Raw genomic sequence first — 22126 nt, forward strand, 5'->3', positions numbered from 1 at the left:
ACTGTGACAGTGTGTGCTTGTTCTCCCACAGACCAAAAGCCAGTTATGGCTACAGTTAGTGTCCAGGCGTCCCACCGTTTCATGTTTATCAATGTCGACGATTGCTTGAGGTTGCAAGTAGGACATAATGTTCTGCTAATTTTGCACTTCCTCTGGTCTTTCCATCTGCAATCCGCGATTCGGAGGTATTTTAGGGAGATTGTATTCTTGACTGCACCTAATGGTGTGAATACCGATTCTGCCAGACCCTCTTGCCAGTTCATCTAGCTTTTCGTTACCTTCAATGTTCCTCTGTCCTGGGACACAGATTAAGGTTACTTTATGGTTTTCACTCAAGGTGGTAAGGCTATTCCTACTTTGTTCCACCAACTTAGAGGTTGTTGTAGCCGAGTCCAAAGCTTGGATTGTAGCTTGGCGATGCACAGTGGTCCAACCAGAAGGCGTTGGCGGACAAAAACTCATTTAATTAAGCTGAAAATATATATTTAGGGGTTTTAAGGATCAGTGATGACGAATCTGACCTTAGTTTTAGCAAATTTTAAATTCATTGAATACTATAAATACATTTTTACTCCCGTAATTAGCAGGTGAGTTCATTTTTACATTTTTCACGACTCCAGAGAGTACCACGTGGAGGTTTACGGTAAGGTTATTCTCTCCTCATTTTTTTTTTTTTTGTTTTTAGATTTTTTTATATTTTTTATTTTTTTTTTATTTTATATTAAAATTTTTTTTTTTAATTTTAATTTTTAATTTTTTTTTATTTTTAATTAAAAATTTTTTTTTTTTTGTTTTAGTTTTTAAATTTTTTTTGGATATTTAGTTGTTTTTTTGTTTTTCATTTTTAATTTTTTTATGATTCAAAATCCTCGGTTTCTGATGAGCTGTTTTCTGAGGCTGGATCATTTTTCAAATTTCGGAACCTTAGTTTTTGATATTATAACTACATCTGATGAACAAAGCAAAGCATTTAATAAATCTGTCATTGTGTCAGTTCTCGACATTTTTCGTGTATTGTTTTGTCTAAAATTTTTCAAATCCTTATTGCGTGCTTCCTGAGCCTGTTCGGAGAGTTGGCCAATAGGCAGCAAAGCGTGTTTAATAATTAAACTCCCATGAATTAATATTTTGTGCACGGAAGCCGGCATGTAATACCAATCATATAGTTGGACAAATAGTTTAGCAGAATCAAGGGCATATTTTTGAAATGCTTCAATATTAATATTAAGACCAGACGATAATGTTTGTAAAATAGTGGCAAACCGCTTGATTAAATGAATATCAATTCCAGTAATTTCTGATGATACTTCAGGATCATTAAAAAACCGGCGAGCCGTGTTCCCATCATTTGTCGTTCCACTACCACCCGTTTTAGGAATATCCACCAATAATCCCATTCGACTTTTGAGTGCTGCTTGGACAGATGTCATTTTATTTTTTAAACTATTTTTTTCTTCTAGACTTCTAGCGTGCCATTTTTTGAACTCTAATCGATATGATATGTGTAGTAAACATTCGAAAAATCTTATCCATGCATGTAAAGTGGGCAAGCCAAACTGAAATGTAGATGGATCGGTTTCTTTTAGAATTGATTCTTCGATTTTGTTCATCATTATTGGCGTTGACCCACATACATAGCATTTTTGAGATGATAATGTGTGGGTAAGAGCATTGCATACTTTGCCATCTACCATGGTGAGTAGCATTTTATGCTTGTCTTTGCTATGTCTTTTTCTGTCTTTTACACAAAATTGCATAAGCCATATGTAACGTTTTGCCTGTGGGTAAATGCACAAAAGCTACATTATTTTTAATTTGCGCAACTTTGCGCAACAGGTTTCAGTTTGAGATCATAGCTGAAATATGTAGCTACATCACTCATGTTGATTTCAAGTGGACCGGTGTGGACCACTCGAAAAAATGATCTTTAAAAAAAAATTTTCGAAAAATTTTGAAATTTCAAAAAAAAAAAAATGGATTTTGTACCACAACTTAAGAGAATTATTACTGTTTCCGTTAATATATTCAATTATATATATTTTTTTTCAATATTTGGTTAACAATAAAATGGAAATATTTATTTGCAGACATGAAAATGAAACTCTTGTATGAAGTACGATTTGCATACAATTTCATGTTTAAAGTCAAAAAACTACAATGAAAAATATTTTAAATTAAGTAATATTTTCAGGAAATCTGCCTTGAATATTTAAGAAAACATCTGCATTATCAAATTTTTATTTCAAAAATGTTGAAACATTGAATTTTGTCCGGCCGCCGGACCACCCTGCGATGTTTCCCTACAAGCTTCCCCAATTGCCACTACTTCCGCCTGCAAGACGCTGCTGATATTAGGGAGACGCATAGATTTTTCAATTTTAAGTCTATGAGAATATATACCAGCTCCAACACCACAATCCATTTTAGAGCCACCTGTATAGACTGTAGTGTCGTTTGGTGAGAATCTCTTATTCCATTCCTCCTTAGATGGAAAGAAAGTGGAAAATTTCCTATTAAAGGTTACCGTCGGGTCGATGTAGTCGGTCGCCAGACCAGATCGGGGCAAATCTTCCACGACTTCTCGGTCCTTTGCAAAAGCCGTATACCACTCGTAGACCCGTATTTTTGATAAAAAAACACTCACCATAGGCTTTCTGTAACATTTTCAACGATTTGGCACACGAAATCCCGTTCAAAATACAAAATTTAAGACAAATTCTTTGTTCGATATTTTTCCATAGTGAAAATCGCAGAGCACACCTACGGTTGACTGATATAATTAAATACCAAAAAGAAGCTAATTGACGGATCACGCTCAAACTCTGCGTCAGTGTAGAGGGCAGTTGTACAAACATTCCAGCAAAAACAATTTACATTATATGTGTAACGCGCGCTTTATAAATTAACAATTCCCGATATTTTTTTTATAACTTCTTAACCAACTTCGTTCAATGGCATCTCTGGGGTCTGCTCCTCAAAATATTTAATATTTTATGGAATTTAGGAAACTCAGTTTTTGGTTGTGAAGGAAAAAAACGAAAAAAACTATTACCCCATAAAATATAAACTCATTATAGTTTTGCGCCAAAATCATTCATCTGTCCTTTGCTGTCAATTGCCAAGAAATTTATTTTGTTGCTGAAAGGACATCTGATGGCAATGATGCAGTCATCTAAGACTCAATGCCAAAATTGGCGTAACTTTTATACAAATTGTGTACATTATTTGTGCTGTTGTGCACCCACATACACACATACACAGACCTACATTTTTAACATATAATATTTACTCAAACATACTAAAACTACTACAAAGGCCATCATTTGAAATTAAACAACAAGGAAAGTGTTTATATCCGAATCCGGGAAGGAAATTCTGCTGAATAAAAATAAAAAATGAGTACAAAAAAAATATAAAAAAATCTAAAAGTTTCTTGCAAGGGATATAATATAATAGTATGCATAAATGCCATAGACATGCCTTAATACCTGACTTTGGCATTTATGCATACTATTATATCCCTTGCAAGAATCTTTTAGATTTTATTATAAACAATAAAACAAATGAGTTTTCCCAGCGCTCTCGTTATTTAACTACACACAACGATTGGATCAGACTTAAACTACTTAAAAATTCTTGAGTTCTGTTCTGCGAAAGCGGGTGAAGCTGCTGTGACTCCAGGCTTGCTAAGCCAAAATATTTCTTCCGCCTCCTTGATAGGGCGTCCCACTCTATCCCTTTGAACAGAAATGCAGCGGGTAACGGGTTGACAGGTACCCGCTGTTAAATTTAGATCACATTTAGTAGCATGAAATTGTACAGAGTTACGGCGGGGACGGAGTTCTTGCAGTCGGTTATTTTTAAGGCGTCAAAACTAGATTCATTTCTATTGTTGAAGACTCAGAGTTTCTTTTCTGATTACTTGATGACAATTTATTTGTTTACAAGCAACACCAGCAAATAACAAGGCAAAAATATTCGATTCGAACAAGAAACCCTGAAAATTATCAATAATTTAGAAATAAGTTTTTTTTTTGCAACAATCAGCTTCAACGAGTTGCTTCATTTTACCTTTATTACCTTATAGATGTCATCTCTGGATAGTTGAGCAAAAGGCAGCTGTGCCCTGAGTTCCTCTACTATATACTCAGAGATAACACCGTTTTTCCCTTTCCAGAACCTTTTGTGAAAAAACTTAGAAGAGCGCTTATCTCTATTATTTATAGTAATACTCTTATGTAGTGAACTCAAGAATCACTTCGAACGTAAACGTCGGAAATGTATATAGATATTACCTTTGTCAAGCGTTGAAGTTTCGTGAATGATAGTCTGTCTGGATTATCCCGCATGACATTTGCATATCATTCGAGTCTTTATAGCTTTGGACACGTACTTCACCCATTAAAGTCTGACCCCAGAGTGAAGTCGAAAATCCTTTTTTTTTTAAATTACCCTTGTCTCAATAGCACTCACAATATAGCTCTCATTCCTGATAAAGATCTTCTCTGGATAAATGATGCTTGGTTTTGATGAGTTTATAGATGGAGTAAGATTGAAACGTCCAGTTGAGACATGAAAAGTTGTGTGGCCCAAATTACTTGGTTGATAATAATCAAAATCGAATTCTTGTTAAATACTTCCTTACATACTTATGTGACGTTACAACCGTGTGTCGTTGATGCCAGTTGGAAATATCGAGTGAAAACAGAGATTTGGTCTACCTCTTCCACACCTTTCTTTTTGGAGTACCGTGTCGTAAATTCGCCTTGCTGGAGCGTCTTCTTTCATACGGGTGACATGCCCAAGCCAGCGTAGCCGCTGTATTTTTACAAGCTTAACTATGTCCATGTCTATATATATATACAATATATATATAATTGGCGCGTACACCCTTTTTTGGGTGTTTGGCCGGGCTCCTCCTCCTATTTATGATGTGCGTCTTGATGTTGCTCCACAAATAGAGGGACCTACAGTTTCAAGCCGACTCCGAACGACAATATTTTTATGAGGAGCTTTTTCATGGCAGAAATACACTCGGAGATTTGCCATTACCTGCCGAGGGGCGACCGCTATTAGAAAAATGTTTTTCTTAATTTTGGTGTTTCACTGAGATTCGAACCTACGTTCTCTCTATGAATTCCGAATGGTAATCACGCACCAACCATTCGGCTACGGCGGCCACCATGTCTCTATATAGCTCATAAAACTCGCTGTTCCACCGTGCGCAGTACTCCTCACTAACGCGGAGGGGGCCAATGATCTTACGCAGAATTTTTCTCTCGAAGGCTCCCAAAACTTTTTCATTCGTACATGCTTCTGCGCTTTATTTTAAGACGGGAATGATTAGAGTTTTGTAGAGTGCCAGTTTAGTCATTCCAGAGAGAGCTCTACTTCTTAGTTGCCTACTGAGCCCAAAGTAGCACCTGTTGGAGTTATTCTCCATTTGATCTCCAGGCTGAAATCATTTCTGTTATTAATACTGGTCCCAAGGGAGACAAAGTCCTTCACAACTTCGAATTGTTGGTTGTCAACACTGTGTGTGTTTTCTCCAGGATTTGGCGTATTGTAACGGTTTGGACTTACTACGTCTGAAGCCGCACTAAAAGGGTCCAATCAGTTTGTTGACGATGGGCTTCATGGGCTCTCCCCATCTACGCAGCTACATCCAATATTAAGCAACTGGGAGAAGTGATTCCTCTGTAACCTCAGAGTGCCTTGGTCAGCCGTCACCAGATCGTTGTTTTCGTTTGTTCTTGTTGAATGCGATAGAATATTGGATACTTTCGTAGAAGCGAAAATAATAAATATTTCCACAGACTCAGTGTTTCTGCTTTTGCTATTTTTTACATTCGTTTGTTTTGCTTTGCATGTCGACAGCAAAGTGTTGTCCTGGGAAAATTTTCTCACGGAATAGTTTACACTTAGTAATATGTAAATCCATACTTTACTATAAGTGCGCTTGTATGGAGAGTACAAACATATGCACATACTTAGGTATGTAAATATTTATTATGCTAAAGTGTTATGTGTACTTGAATGGCGAATGTTGTGATATGTGTCCATTAAATATGCAAAATGTCCATCTCGTCTGGCGCCAGCATTGCCCTTCCTTATCGCCGCCGCACCACTAAAGCTCCCACCGAAATATCTACGCCCACATTTCGTTTTAGGCCTTCAAACCCTTTTTGCATGTGTATGAGTACGTGTATATACGTGTGTATACATACAAGTATATGCATGTATGCATGAATGTATTTTCGAGTGAGGTGCTACTAAATAATTAGTGCAACGTTTTCCTCGCCTTTGACGCGATGAGGTAAAATATTGCAGTAAACTATAAATATTTTGCATTATTCATGCGATGAAAACTTTTCAAAATTCCATACTATCACATAAATATTTATCTATGTATGTACGTATGACTTTGTTTAGAAGGTTTTTTTTTTGTAATTCGATTTCCGGAACGCTCTTCACTTAACGCACCTTTTCACGTTAAATAATTCTATGGACTTGAAGCGGTGTCGCCGGAGAAGTCATTTTAATTTATTGAATAGCCAGATGTCACACAAAATGCAAATCAGGCGAATATGGCCATTGTGAAATTAAAGGGTGTTTTTTTAGTTGCAGAAAAACTACAATATCAATATCGGTAATTATCCTGTCAGGAAGAAGACTGTAAGATAACTACCACAAGGTTTAGTCTACCAAAAAAGCGAATTTATACATGGAAATCTCCTAAAGATAGTGACGGTAATATCGTTAGAAACCAAATAGATTACATTCTAATAAATAAAAGACTCCAAACATCAGTCGCAAAAGTTACCACATACCTAGGCGCTGATGTACCATCAGACCAAAATTTATTCAATGCCAACATTAAAATACGATTGTCACACACAAAAAGGCGTAAACAATTAATTACTGAAAGAGAAGAAAGTTGAAGGAAAACAAAAATGGATGACTGACAAAATATTAGCATTGATGGAAGAAGTACGTAAATGTAAGTCTAAAAATAACACAGAATACAAGGGACTGCACAATGTTATAAGAAAAGAAATTCAGCAGGCTAAGCATTCAGTGTTCTGAAATAGAAAACTTGCAACTATTGCACAACGCTTATGCTCTGCATAAAAAAATTAAAGAAACAAATGGTAATCGGAAGGCGCCAAGTCTGGTGAGTTAGCCGCATGCACCAGCGGTTCCCAATCGTACGTCTCCACCAACTCCCGGGTCACTCTTGTTCGATGTGGCGGTGCATTGTCATCAAGAAAAATTACTTTGTGACGCCGATCGGCATATTCTGGGCGTTTTCGGTGTATTACGCTGTTCAAATCGGTCAATTGTCGTTGGTAGCGTGCACCGTCAACTGGTTTCAATAGCTCGTACCAAATCATACCTAGCTGATCCCAGAAAACACACAGCATTGCCCTGCGGCCGAAGTGATTTGGTTTGACCGTTGTTTTTAGCTTGTGGCCGGGCGGACCATACGATCGTTTACGCTTTGGATTGGAGAAATACACCCATTTTTCATCACCCGTAACGATTCGATGCAAAAACGACTTCCTTTTGAACCGGGAGAGCAGTCAGTTCCTGCGGCACCCATCTTCTGACCTTTAAAATCATGCCCATGTCTTTCAAACGTTCGGAAATTGTTTTTTGTGTCACTCCCAACTGCTCTGCCATCATTTCTTGCGTTTGACCATCATCTTCATCTAATAATGCTTGCAATTCGGCGTCCTCAAACTTTTTAGGTGGCCGGCCATGGTCCTCGTTCCCCACGCTAAAATCACCACTTCGGAATTTTTCAAACCACCTGAAGCACTGTGCTCTACTTAGAGCATGTCCACCATAAGCTCCTAATATGTAGCTGAAAGTCTCATTTCATAGGTATCTACCTGGTATTGTCGGGACAAAGCATAACAAAAGAGAAGGTGTTAAAAGCAATAAATTCTGCAAAAAATAAAAACATCCGTAGGACCGGATGAAATTCCAGTTGAATTATATAAACTTGTAGATGAAGAAAATATAGGAATTATCTACGATTATGGTGTACATATATCCAAAGGAGTGGCTGCAGGCGACCTTCGTGCCGTTGCCTAAAAAATCCAGAGCTAACAAATGCGATTATTATCGACTCATTAGTTTAATAAGTCATTGAAATAATTGAAATATTCTTTAAGATCCTTCACAACCGTTTATTTTCAAAATGCGAACAATCAATGGGTCGTACACAATTTGGATTCAAACAGGCTATGGGAACGCGTGATGCTTTGTTCAGACTTCAAGTCCTAGTACAAAATCATGCAAAGACGTCCAGAAAGATATTTTTATATGTTTCATTGACTATGAAAAGGCTTTTGATAAGGTACTGCACACAAAACTATTTCACATTTTAAGGCAAACGGGCATTAATGAAAAAGAAATAAGGTGCGTTTCCAACTTGTATTGGCGCCAAACTGCGAACGTGAGACTACAAAATGATGGGACAAGTGATGTTTCAATCAGAAGAGGAGTTCGCCAAGGATGTATTTCATCACCAATGCTCTTCAATTTATACTGGAAATATATATTTCAAGAAGCTTAGGACTAAAAGTCAACGGCGAAATAATAAATAGCACACAATTTGTCAAATATTGGCTGACAAAATTAATGATCTGCAATATCTGCTTAAGGAAGTCAGCGAAAAAAGTATGCAATACGGCCTATGTATATTATTAACACCCAAAAAACCAAATTCGTGGTTGTTTCAAAAAACTCTCAACAAATCACTAATTCAAATCAAATTCAAATCACAAATTCATATATACATAAATGACAATCCGATACAAAGAGTATCCCGATTTAAGTACCTAGGATGTTGGCTTAGCGAAACATGGACTAATGACAGAGAAATTTGCTGTCGGATTAAAACAGCGAGAGAAGCTTTCTTCAATTACAGGAAAGTTCTTTTCAATAAAAGCATCAACATGAAATTACGTCTTCGGTATCTTAAATGCTACGTTTGGTCGTACGATTTGTTGTACAGTGTGGAGGCATGGACACAAAAGGTTACGAGTATGAATAAATTAGAGGCGTTTGAGATGTGGTGCTATCGGCGGATGATGAAAATATTGTGGACAAACAAAGTTAATAACAAAGCAGTCTTAACGAAACTTAGAAATAGATAGAGGCCTGTTATTAAGGATAAAGTACCGCAAAACCGCCTATTTTGCTCATATTTTGCGTGGTCCTAAATATGAGTTGTTGCAACTGATTGTGCAAGGTAAAATCGAAGGCAAACGAGGAGTTGAAAGGAAGTAAATGTCTTGGCCACGTAACACAAGAGAGTGGACAGGATTAAGGACTATTGGGCAGTTGGTTGAAGCAGCCCGAAGCAGAGACTATTGACATAATATTATATCTAATATTTTATAGTTTTGTTAAATTTAAAAATAATTATTTATCACATTTGTATTAAAAGGAATGGCCAATTTATTACTGTGATCACTTGCATTCTGTATTAAGAATTTGCAAATAAATATGGCTTGATAGCGGAGCAAGACAAACTGTGTTGACATTTCTATTCAAGCCATCATGAATCGTCAAAACAACGCTTCCAAATTGCGGAAACTTACTTTACTTACTTCTGTTCGCAAAGTTCATCAGGCTTTAGGGGTAGTCAGAGGCCCGAAAAATCATGATTTTCAATAACTTTGTTTTCCTAGTCAATTGCTTTATTTTACAAAAAAAAATTGGCATTAATATTAATATCATGTTTCCACTTGACTTTAGCAGAATTTCAAAAAAAAAAAATTAATAATTGTAAAAGTTATCGCTGTTTGTGTGGAGCTCGTTTCCCCAGAAGTCTCTTGCGGTGATCATCACAAGTTCTTGGAGATTCATCTCAAATCAATCGGATAAGAGGAATTAGTTTTATTAATAGATAATCTTGTGAGCCACTTGCCATACAGCTCGTGAAACAATGACTTTATTGAGAAGTCATTTCGGAGAGCAGCTGATTTCACGTTTAGGACCTGTGAGTTGGCCACCAAGATCTTGTGATGTCACACCTTTGGACTTTTTCTTTGGGGATTCGTGAAGTCCAAGGTATATGCTGATAAACCAGCTACGATTGAAGCTTTGGAAGCCAACATTACGCGTGTTATTCACGACATACCAGTCGAAATGCTCGAACGAGTGATTGAAAATTGGACCTTCAGAATGGACCACCCACCAAACCATTACGGAGACTGGATGGTGGCCACACTGAACCCTTGGGACAACATTTTTTGCGTCTTTAGAATTTTTAGCTTATATTTGGTCGTTTTGCTTATTAAAAACTTCTTCAACAGTGATCATTTTCTCATCTGTGAAATGAATATTTTCATGGCCGTTGACCGCGTGCCACCGAAGAAGCTGATTGCAGCTGCCGAGTCTAATTTTCTTCAAGCGCGTTGTCAAAAGATGACTAGTTGAGCGACGGAAGACTTTCATGTGCAGATCATCTCTAATTAGTCTTGACATGGATCTGGTCGATATCTTCATTTCACTGGACATGATTTTCTACTCTCTAAAAAGGAATTCTTTCGCGAACAGCTCTTATGGCTGTACGCAAGGACGACCACTTCTTTTTCTGTCTGTTACTTCAGACGTTTGGGAAAAACGATTGTTCGCGCGGTAAACAAACATTCTCGCAATATCAAGTTTTTTCAGCAAATCGATTTTCTTTAGCTCCCCACTCCATTGTCAACAAGCGAAATTTGCCACGAAACTGAGTATAATTTATGAGTAGACAATTCACATGAACAAAAACAAAAATAACGGAACTTTTTTCTGTGAATTTGTTCTCGCCCTATGCATTGTAAAATGTTTCACAGAATTTATGGCAAGACTAAGTACAGTAGTTTCTGTTTTTATGCGGCTTTTTTTTATGCGGTTTTGAAATAGTGCGGTTTTTTTTTAAATTACAAAATGCATGTCGACCTATCGGGAATTGTACATATAAACAAGATTCTAAACCAGCTAAGCAAAAACTCATCACAGATTCATGCGGTCTATGGAACGTATCTATAGTTATAATATGGGACTAGTGCCCTTTTTTATGCGATTTTATTACATTATTTCAGATTTATGCGGTTTTAGCATTTGAAACGTATCTATAGTTTTACTATAGAACTAGTAGCTTTTTTTATGCTGTTTTTTTTTATGCTTTTTCTTGCGGAACGTATCTACCGCATAAAAACAGAACCTACTGTACATAAATTTATAATTTTAAATTTACCACCGCATTTGCTTTGATCAAACTCGAAATTCAGTCTATTTGCATCAAATTTAAAGTCCCAAATTCGTGAATTCAATTCTCAGAACATCCAAATTTTCTCGGAATTTATTTTAGAAAAAAAAAAAGCAATGAAACTGAGTCATATAACACCTAATGTCGGATTTCCAGTGAATTCAATCGGTAGCGAATTACAACACCTGCCTGAGTATCTGATCCTACAGTCTTATTCATGTATCCACATAGAAGTGAGAGGAGGCGATTGTGGCTGGTTATGTAGTGAGCAACTTTTAGCCTTTCTAATACCTTTCACTTTTCTCAGCCGTGGATAATTCAACTTTTTGCCGCATTTTATGCAATACTTGCGAAAATGGCCTGCACACCCAACCCACTCGATTTTCCAGGCAATCAAAGCTACGATTTTATCATTTTGCACTCAAGCAGGGATACACAATGGTAAATAAAATCGAATCAATGGCAAGTAGATACACACACAAGCACATACATTAACATACCTAAGTATGTGTATATTTAACCTTTGTATTTGTGAAGGATGATACAGATTGTGTCCTTTACGCTTTGCGCTGTGAATCGTTTCTGTCATTGTGTGATAAGTAAATACACACAAGCGATTGTATTTTTGTGCTTGGATTTGCTATTTTCGCTTTTATTTTGTCGCTTTCAAACTCGTATGCCATTCTAAGAAAAATTACTTCTTTGTTTGCACACAAAAGAAATCAATAAAAGTATAAGTAAACATATACACATGCACACACACATGCAAATAAAATGGTATTGTTGTGGAATGCATACAAAAAGATTAGCCAAATTTTAGGAAGCGCGTGGCCGCGTGTTACTCCGTGAGGCGAGCAAGGCATCATCAAAGGGATAATAAAAATTCCATATTTGCACAAGCGAGTATATTTTCGTGATGATTAGATAATTCCAGAGAAATACATACATAAATCGAGGATTGTTCTGTGTACATAAAATCAATGAAAGTGTGAAAAAATTTCAAAGGCGAGTGCGAATGTCCAGGAATTATTCTATTCGTTCCAGTTCAAGCAACAATTATAGTCAAACACCTTCTAGATATCACTCAAGCAACCGCTTGGGTGTGAGCTAAAATGAGGCGCTACACCCTGATGGGTTTATTCCAGCGTATTCGGTTTAGTTAAGGGCTTTAAGAGTCTACCTCAATCCGCATCTGTTAATCAGTGGATGCGACTGCAAGTAGGAGTCTGTATTGGAGTAAACGGTGCGCTATGTAAATGCGGTCTTAAAAATTCCCAAATATCTGGTTGTGCGCTGGATTTGAGACTGTGTAAAGAAAAGCAACTTCCAATTAAATCTAAGACACAAACGTCGGATGAGATCTCCTTCTCTTGATGACAGCCCGAGCAAACGATTTAAATACTATGATTTGAGTGCTTGCACATTGAATATCCTATGATGCCTTTGTCGGTTTGACTGATTTTCTCTTTAAGAGCAAAGGCTGGGATCATCACATAACAAAAGATGAGATGGGCGTGGCAAGGTAAGCAGTCCATTGGACTTCTAATTTAGCTGGCATGAAAAAGAGTGCAAATTATTATTATTTGCTAGCGCGCCGGCTGGGCGCGCAAAGTGCCAAAACAAATAAATTTCATTGGGATCGAATCCTGGCTTAAAGCTTATTTGCGACCTTGTCAGTGAGTCGTCAGCTGTCGTGAATTCATCGTACAGGCTTCGTCTTCCAGTTCCCTTGAGTCGACCTCTACGGCGTGCAAATTAGGTGGTAGATTTGTGATAGCAATGAGACTTCATCGCGAAGAGCTTTCTTTAACTCTAATGGACAAGTGTAGCCGAATGGTTGGTGCGTGACTACCATTCGGAGTTCACAGAGAGAGCGTAGGTTCGAATCTCGGTGAAACACCAAAATTAAGAGAAGCATTGAAACTGTAAGTCCCTCGATTTGTGGAACAACATCAAGACGCACACCACAAATAGGTGAAGGAACTCGGCCAAACACCCAAAAAGGGTGTACGCGCCAATTATACCTATATATATATATATAATGGACAAGTGTCACGTCGCGACTTGAATTATTCTATGATTAGATCATCCCACATTTCACTCATATTCGCTTTTCCAAGCACTTAGAGCGCATTTATAAGCTCTGCCCCCTCACGACATACAGTTGCTGCTTAACGACGTCAACTACAGCGTGCGTAGTCCTATAGCTAGAAACACCAACCTCAGTAGGCTAACCTTCGCTCATACCCTGATCCTAATGAATATCGGTGGGCCCCAAGACAGAGCAGTAATATTAACGAGACAGAACCCCTCCAAGGCCCAACACAAAAACGTCTCTCAAGGCATGAAATCTATGTATCATGTTGAAATAAACGGGCGTCACGTACGTACGATTCGATACGAGAATGTAACATCAACTTGAATCACGATTTTATTGCAGCCAAGATCCACACACCTATCTCTGGGTAGCACTGAGTCACATTTTTACTGCAACGAAAAAGAAATGTAGCTCGAAAAAATAACTGCTTCAAGGCCGCATGGAAAGATGCTCTCCAAACAGCTACGCTGCGATGGGTATTTCCTGAGCAATGTGTTAGCGCTACCGAGCATTGAGAAAGAAAGACGGGCATATTTAATATTCAAATAAGGAATAGTGAGGTTCTCTATCAAGGCTTTCAACTTTTTCTTCGCTGGAACGTCTTGATAAGCTAAATATCTCAGTCCAGAAAAACCGGGTACGTATTCTATAGGCTCCAAAGCCAATTTCATGGTCCCGCTTTGAGCCATCAGTAAAGAACCGTAGGCAGTTTGCCATCGTGCCCAACACTGATTTCATAAGTTGGACGAACACCTGAGCAATTATATTTTACCAGAGGAGGAAATAAAACTCAATAAAATATGACAACGACTAAAACTGATGATTTAAAGTAGGGCTCAAAGAAATACTCTGAATTTTTAAAGAGTTCACAATATCATTCGCAGTGCTAAATCTTCTCATAATAATAATTCCATAACTCTACAACCTCTGGGCTTTCATTTATTATAGCAGATTGTCCAATTTCTCTAATTAATTTATTTTGTAAACTACCCAAAGTATTGGTCTCAGAGCCTCCCGGCCGATCATCAGTATATCCCTGATTGCTGCTAAAAGGAAATTGCATATCTTATTTCCATGCATTATTTTTTATTTTGGTGACGTCTCACATGTACTCGTAATAGACTGGCCATTGTATCCTTGAAAGTATTTAATTCAACCTAATCTCCACATTTGCGGAGTGCGTATTCATGGTGTCTTAAAAATTAATGACCCCACAGTTGTATGCCGCCACTAAACTGCAGATTTATTTTATCCAATTTTTTTATTTCAGAAACACTCTCGCTGGTTTACTATTACCTGCCAACGGGCGGCCGCTATTAGAAAGAAAGAAGGCATCCTTTAATTTTTCATACCTTCGGTGCCCACGAAACGGGTACAAACCGAATAGTAGTTACCCACAAACTCGTTCGGCAACGACCGCTAATTTAGAGAACACAAATTAGGCGCATAATTTCATCGATCCAATAACTTCTATAAATACACAAATGGGATTTAATTTGCAATAATGAATTAATTAACTACTCTTTTTTCTACAATTCACTTCACTACACTTCAATTTCTTACCGGCCTTAACGACTACCTGCAAAAGTTTTATCGGGCCAACACCACGAACAATTACCGGAAACGCTTCGTTTTTCTGCCACCTTTATCACACGACTTCTTGTACCTGCTTATGCGCCTAAAAGTATACTATTGTTGAATAGCTGATTGAAAATTCCAGACACGCAAGCTAGTTATTATAGCTACGCCAACAATAGTGGTGTGCGTCGGTAGTGACTACTTCTGTCACTTACATACCTACATACATACGAGTCTATTTGCGTATGTACGAGTATATACCGTATGAATTTACAAGTATAAGTAAGTAGGCAACCTTTTTATTCATACCCTGTAAGTTTATGGTTGCGTTTGCTTGAGACATGTTTTGCTGCCACGACAGAATTTTTATATTCCTTCGTTTATCTCACAAAATTAATGCAAACGTCACACATAAAAATTTTCATAAATTGTATATCCCTGTCAACCGAAAATAAGGGCTCAAGGAAAGGAATATAAAAGCGTGTTGTTGTTATGAGCAAAAAGTGAATGATCGAGTGAAGAGTCGCAAACGAGATTAGGAAAGAATTAGCCATATAAAAAATGTAAGTAGAGCAAACAAAATTATTTAAAGGAAAGTTAAAATTCGAAGAAATTACATTTTGAAGTAAGAGAATACAAAAAAAGTACTTTTATTAGTCTAAAATTCGTATTGGTTGAAAAAAAAAATGTTGAAAGCCATGCCATGTGCAAAATAATATGGAGGAACCGAAAAGGAGTTTTTCCTTGGAGGAAGAAATTGATGGCTTAGTTGTATAATATTTGGCCATACTTATTTCACGATAATAGGTAGGTAGGAGAAATGGTTCAAGTACCACTCTGCCACTCCCCACTAAGCGCTAAAGCGCCGTTTTGATACCATTATAAGACCTCCAACAGGCAGATATCTACAGCCAACCAGAGCTGTTGTTGTAATGGAAAAGACTGATATGATTTAGGTTGGCGCACTACCCCAGGCTGTCGAAGAAAGAAGAAGCACCCAGTGACCTTAATCGTCTAGCTATCAAATCCGGATATTTACAGAGAAAGTACTCGACAGTCACCTTCTCTGAAAGGTCCCCACAGCTTCTGCAATGAGTGTTAAATGGTAACCCTAGCTTTTCCGCGTATGTGCCGATCGTCCCATGACTGGTAAATACAACTACGAGTTTGGAAATTGAATGGTCTGGACTGTCTGAGTCCTCCATCTGGCCCCAGGACTTTCTGAGTCCTCCATCTACTGTACTGGAGCCAAAGGGTTTTCGAAATAGCACGTGAAGAAATGGAGCTGCATCTATTCTCCGTTTTTCTGAAAAAAAAAGTTATGGAACACCCCTTTAACGGCATACAGGCAGATGCAGATGAGCGGGTAGGAGGTCTCTGAGACCATTTCAGTTGCCTTCCTGGCAACCTCATCAGCAATTTTATCTCCCTCTATGTTCCTGTGTCCTGGAACCCAGATCAAAGAAATGTGTACCTGCACACCCAAGATGTTTGATCTCCTCCTTACAGGAGTTGACTAGTTGGGAGCTGCACCATGGCTTGATCGCGATTTGATTTAAAAAAAATTTTATATCTCCCTCTTTCACGCGTTCCCTAAGCATTTAGCATGCCTGCAGGATCGCAAAGACTTCGGACTCCTTCACGATAACATTTACGTGTAATTCAATAATACGATTTAATTTGTAGCTTTGACGAGGAACTTGTTACCCGATAAGCGTCAGACTCTCAAATTGTTCTTCATTTACCTGAAGACAATACAAATCCACAATGCATTGCCAGCATATATGTAAATGCAGATCATTCCGGTAACGTCCGGTGTCCGGGAGAGCTTCTAGCCAAATGCGGCACACCGGCGTTGATGCGGCGTCGAGCACTTTCGTAAGATGAAATTTGCATTAAGAAAAAAAAAAGCCGGAAAAGTGAAAGCCTTAGCATACTATTAAAGCTCTCAGAAGAAGATTTCCAATTGTAAAATGAGAGAAGAGTATGCACATCAAAGGTGTAAATATCTGTGTAAGAAATCAAAATAATTTTTTTTTGTTTTTTAGCATTTTTACTCAACTTGGGTTGGCAGGGATGTTTTTTTTCTTGTTTTTTACATGAGTGTATGTTTTACTGTATATGTATATGCATATATAAGTATGTGTTTGTGCGCTTTCCAAGCATTGGGCCTATGAGGTCATCATTTAACTATGCTTTTCTCCTTCTGGTGATTTCGCCTTTCAGTTCTGTTTAGTTTGCGTCAACCATCTGCACACACATAAACGCTTATACACTCATGCAGGTTTCACCTCGACCTTGTCCTCGGTGACCATTGCTGCATTTTACCTTTTCGACTTTTACTAAAATATATTTGAGAGATTGGCTTCTGCGATAAAACGTGCTTTGCTTGTTACCTACAAGTGTGTACGTGTATATGTGTTCACCTCACTTATTTCTACACCCATTTCGCTGCCACAATCACTAAAAATGTCGAAAATGTTGACGGCTAATTTGAATTGGTCTTAAGAAAATTACTGTATTTCTCGGCGAAATGTAAGTAAGTAAATTCACCTGAATAAAGAAAAGCAATTCATTGGCAGTAGCGGTTATGAAAATTTCTTTGTCAATATTCGATGCCAATTTTAGCGAAATACACTTAAGCTAATTTGTCAAGTACTTGTTATTATTGCATTAAGCATTATTGCTCTTTATTTGTTTGCCGGCTGGCAATATTCGTAATAAATTTGTTTTGATGGCTCTAGAAATGGTTTTCGATTGATGTGAATCATTAAATACTTTTGGGAGAAATTTAAAACAACATTTTGCGCAATTGTGAAATTTATTAATAAAAAAAGTTATAAAATTCCGTTATTCACGCTACACCACAAAAAGTAATTTCGAAGCGATGGAGGTGTAAACTTCACCGGTCGCCACTATTTTTGATCCGGGCTTCTGAATAACAAACTTTGGTTTCTTTGACGTTACTAAAATAAAGTTTTAAATAAAGTTTCCTTTTGCAGAAACCAGAGTAATTTTTCTGATTTCTAAGAAAAATGGCTGATTTTTCACAGTTTTGTTTACAATAGAAGATAACGCAAAATTAATCATCCAATTTTATTTTTAATTACTTTTTTTTTAATGATTTTGGGTGATGAAAATCTTTCTTTACGCGCTCCATTGCTCGACTGCTTGTATACTGAAGATGCCTCGTTCACAAGTGCCAAATATGATTGACGTACGACATCATTTGTAAAAATTAAGGAGGTTTATTTGTTGTAGTATAAGTTTCATTCAGACCCATTTTTGCTGCTCCGATTTACCCCGATTCTTTAATTCAAGAATAATGATTTACATACAAATACAAATACAAGAATAATTATTTGCATACAAATGTAAAATAAGAGAAAGCCGCCAAGATGGCGTTCCTTCTCAGTAGATTAATGGTAAACATAGGGAGACCAACGCAAAAGAATCGGGAAATAATAATGGCTCTCCGTTCTCTTATACGGAGCTCAACTGTGGGCAAATGCGTTAAAGCCAAATCACCGGTGTAAGCTCTTAACATCGGTATAACGAACGGCAACTCTGAAAGTTGTGTCTGCCTACCGCACAGTATCAGGGCCAGCCTTCCCGAGTGATGAGCGATTCAATACCGATAGATTTACTAGGCTTTGAGAAGAAAAAGTTGTGGGCATTAAAGAACGAGAGGACGGAAGAAAAAGTTAGCAAGCTTGCAGCGCGCGAATTCAAGCACCAAGCGATAAGGCTATGGCCTGGATGAATGAATGAAACACGCGGCAGAAGTAACAGTAGGTACAGCAGGAACTTGGGTAAAGTCAATTTTTATACAACCCAAAAGCTTTCGCGAAACGGGTATTTCCAGAACTGCCTGTTCAAAATGCGAACACCTTACATACATATACGGTGATGCAGCCAAAGATGACGCTGAACAGACCATTTTCCAATGCGCGCGTTGGGTACAAGAACGTCGCACGTTGGAGAATGCAATATAACCATTGAAAATGTAATCGACAAGATGGTAAGCCGCAAGGAAGCAGAGACCTGGACCCAGGCACACAAGCATAGATTTTGTAATGAAGAAGATGGAACCCCACTCTGCACAATGGTCTGAAATTCAAATATTTTGGCATAAATCCAAAAGTTTTTTTTTCTTATTTCAAAAAAATAGGTACGCAGTATTAATTGAGACATTTCAGTGGTCTAAAATATACAAAAAATTATTTGGATATGGCAACTCTGTTCTAAATATGAGCAGTAAAACATGATGCTTCTGAAGTAACAACAAACTTTTAAACAGTTCAGTAAAGTATTGTAAGAAAACAGCTGTTCGATAATAGTTAAAAAGGAAAAAAAAGAAATAAATTTATAGTGGAAGAATATAAGGAAGGTAACTTAGTGAAAAAAAAATTGATTTATTGTGTCATATCTGTATAGTGTAGAGTTTTGTTTAATAGCTTTTTTAACCGAAAATTTCGTATTAACCTGTATTCTGTGGAGTGAAAGTTGTGTGTATTGTCCCGTATTGTTCCAGATTTTTATGTTCGGTGGAAGTTTGGGGTATGTTCTTTAAAATCACGTATGTAACATTTGCCCGTTTTTGCCCCATTTAAGTATATTTGTAATTTTCAGCAACCTTTAAATTCCAACACGAAGAAATGCTTGGAGTTTGGATGGAGGGCGATAGCAAAACTAATGTTGTTTTGGATTGGGTTTTTAAAAAAATTAATACTAATGAGTTAAGTTTAAAGAAAAAAGATGAAATAAGAAAAAAAAATACAAAATTTATTAGCATATGTTAGCGAAAAATTATCAAAATGTAATCGTATGGTTAATAGATTTAAAGAGAATTACCCCCAGTGCGTTTCCGCAACAACTATTATTGAAATTTCTGAGAATGATTTTGAAAAAGCAGGACGACCAAAGGCTATAGCTATATCTCAATAAGCATATTAAAATTTGTACATAAATATTAGCCGAAATCCAATTTAAAAATAACAAGCCTTGTTAGATATGATATATTAAAACCACAGATTGGTTCAATAAGGACAATGTAGAGTGAGGAGAGGGGACAGCTCTGGTGGTAATACAATGGGCCTACAGCAGGCCTAGGTGTGTCAATCGGCAATTACTATACTTACCTACCTACCTAGCATTTATTCCCTTTTTATTTCCTAAAATGTGCCGGCCTTTGGGAAAATTCTGAAAATGCCCTCAATGGGAATAAAATCTGGTCTAATCAGATCCTTAAAGTAGTTGGTCAAGAATTGCATCTTCTACACAGCGCTGTTCATTCCACCTGAATCTATTTCCCATATCTACAGCTCCTCAATGGTCCAGTGGTGCTTATTATCATATGCTCGATTTTTCAAACCTGAACGCTTTACTCTGCAGGTGCTCAAGTTATTCCACGTGCTGCCAGAGGCTTATGTTGTATTTTTCTCAATTTGTGAATACGGGAAACACAGAAAAACGTCTACGCTAGATTCGAACCTACGCACTTCCGAATGGTAGTCACACACAAACCATTCGGCTACGGTGGCTGCTTGATGGTTAAGTTTACTGTTCACAATAAAACAAAAATCATAGAAAACTTTTGATTAAACTTTTATTTCTAACGCTAGATGGACCACCCTATATATCAGAAATCCTATTTTATGTGCAACCTAATGCAATTTAGAGTATTGTGGAAGCGATTTCACATATATATACCTATATATTATAATTGGCGCGTACACCCTTTTTGGGTGTTTGGCCGAGCTCCTCCGCCTATTTGTGGTGTGCGTCTTGATGTTGGTCCACAAATGAAGGGACCTACGGTTTCAACCCGACTCCGAACGGCAGATATTTTTATGAGGAGCTGTTTCATGGCAGAAATACACTCGGAGGTTTGCCATTGCCTGCCGAGGGGCGACCGCTATTAGAAAAATGTTTGTCTTATTTTAGTGTTTTCACCGAGATTCGAACCTACGTTCTCCCTGTGAATTCCGAATGGTAGTCACGCGCCAACCCATTCCACTACGGCGGCCGCGATTCCACATATAGGGTTTTTCAGTAAGAGCGCTTCAACTTTTGAACATTTTTGAATAAAACACAAACGGTTTGACTTTTTTAACTAATTTTTTTTTTTATTATCGAGTTTGAACATGTACATTTAAGTATGAAATTCGATTTCTTTTGCATGACCACCGCGTGCACGTTTTACGAAGTCCAATCGTTGAACCCAATTTTCGACCACTCTTTTGCATAAATCGGCCGAAATTCCAGCAATTTCGCGTTCAATATTGGCTCTGAGCTCACAAATCGTCGCCTGCTTGTTACTGTAGACCAATGACTTCGCATAACCCCAAAGAAAATAGTCTAGAGGTGTCAAATCACACGAGCGCGGCGGCCATTCGACTGGTCCATTTCTGGAAATAATGCGCTCATCGAACTTACTCTTTAACAAATCAATTGTAGCGTGTGCTGTGTGGCTTGTGGCCCCGTCCTGTTGAAACCACATGTCGTCTCAGTCCATACCATTAAATTGCGGCCAAAAATAATCGTTTATCATGTCGCGGTATCGATTTCCATTCACAGTAACGAGGCGATCGTTCTCGTCAACGAAAAAATATGGGCCATGCATGTAAATCGCACCAAACAGTGATTTTTTCAGGATGCAACGGGGCCTCATGAATCACGTGTGGATTGCTTTCTGCCCAGTAACGCATATTTTGCTTGTTGACAAAGCCATTGAGCAAAAAGTGAGCTTCATCACTGAAGATCATTTTTTGGAAAAAATCTGGATTAAAGTAGTAGCAACAGATCGATTATTTTCATAAAAAATTTGCACGATTTGCAATCGTTGCTCAAGTGTGTAGCGTTCCATGATGAAATGTATACTAATGAAGTTTACAAATGACAAGCAAAAAATAAAAAATATTGCGTCGTTCGCCCTCCCTATTGGAAAAAAGTTGAAGCGCACCTATTGAACAACCCTATACTTTTCAAAATACCTACTTATTTTTTAGCTTTTAAATCCCTGCATCAATGGTACCCAAAGTGTGTTCTCTCAGTCTGTTTTGTTTCCTCGTTAAGTTTTGCAATGTTGATTTGTTATAGCAAAGTCAGAAGTAATTTTTCTTAAAAAAATACTAAATTTTTTTATGTACTAATATTAAAGGTTTTATTCCTAAAAA

The 22126-nt window shown here is 37.5% G+C and overlaps 1 protein-coding gene across 5 annotated transcripts in view; it reads left to right on the plus strand.

Moving 5' to 3' along the window:
- The window catches only part of LOC129247554 (apoptosis-resistant E3 ubiquitin protein ligase 1), a 73806-nt gene that overhangs the window by 44477 nt on the left and 7203 nt on the right, over positions 1-22126 (plus strand). The gene's annotated exons all lie outside the window — the stretch shown is intronic.

This window comes from Anastrepha obliqua, chromosome 5 (assembly GCF_027943255.1).
Source record: "Anastrepha obliqua isolate idAnaObli1 chromosome 5, idAnaObli1_1.0, whole genome shotgun sequence".
In the NCBI taxonomy this organism is placed as follows: domain Eukaryota; kingdom Metazoa; phylum Arthropoda; class Insecta; order Diptera; family Tephritidae; genus Anastrepha; species Anastrepha obliqua.